Consider the following 988-nt stretch of genomic DNA (forward strand, 5'->3'; position numbering starts at 1 on the left):
ACCGCCACCCTCCTCTCCTCGGCCGCGACATCTTGGTTCCTTGCCATCTTCCTCACCTTGTTGGCTTCTTTTCTTGCGTTGACAATTGCTTCCATAGCATTTTTAGCTCATCATCTCCTTTCCTCTTCTTCTTTTCTTTTGCGTCTTTCTTGGTCCCATCTGGTCGTTTTGGCTACGAGTATCAAACCGAGTTTGGTGTGGGGCTTCTCTTGCCATCATCACTTGATGCATCCTCCTCATCATCTTCCAAATCAATTGTTCGCTTGCGTTTTTTGCTCAAATCCAAATCATCAATATCCTCATGCTTCTTTCATTTCTCATCATCCTTCAATACTTCATAGCAATGAGGCAAGGTAAATGACCTTCCTTTCTTGATCTCCCCCTTCTTGGTCCTCTTCTCCTCTCCTTTGAACAAGCTTTGTGCAATATTTAACTACATGAAAACAAAACAAGTTAGCACAAGAAACACCAACAACAAGCATGATGAACATGAATGATGAAATGGCACTTACCCTATCTTCATCATTAGTGCCACTTGGGTTCAACTTGTCAACCGCCTTTTGTGCGGCCGCCCATTGTTGACAATCCTTATTGATTATCGACCACCGGGAGTGAAGAGATCGATCAGAGTGGTCAATTCCACTCACGTTGCGTAGATCAAAGTGTTCTTTTATCCGGAGCCAATAAGCATCTCTACTTTGATCACCTCCAACGGATGGATCCCTCGACACGTCCAACCAAGTTTTGCATAGCAAGACTTCTTCGTCGTTGGTGTAGTTGCCTCCTCTTCCTTTCGGTGCGTCGACAATGCCCTCACCATCCTCGTCCACCTCGAACTCATGGTTTTTGAAATGCATGTCATTGGTTTGAGACCAATGCGAATTGTTGAAGCCAACACCCATTGTTGGAGACCAATGCCCTCACCCGCCGCCAACCGGACCGCGCCACAACCAGAAACCGCCGCGGACGAGGGAGTGGGGAGCGAGAC

Source organism: Triticum aestivum, chromosome 2B (assembly GCF_018294505.1).
Source record: "Triticum aestivum cultivar Chinese Spring chromosome 2B, IWGSC CS RefSeq v2.1, whole genome shotgun sequence".
NCBI lineage: Eukaryota > Viridiplantae > Streptophyta > Magnoliopsida > Poales > Poaceae > Triticum > Triticum aestivum.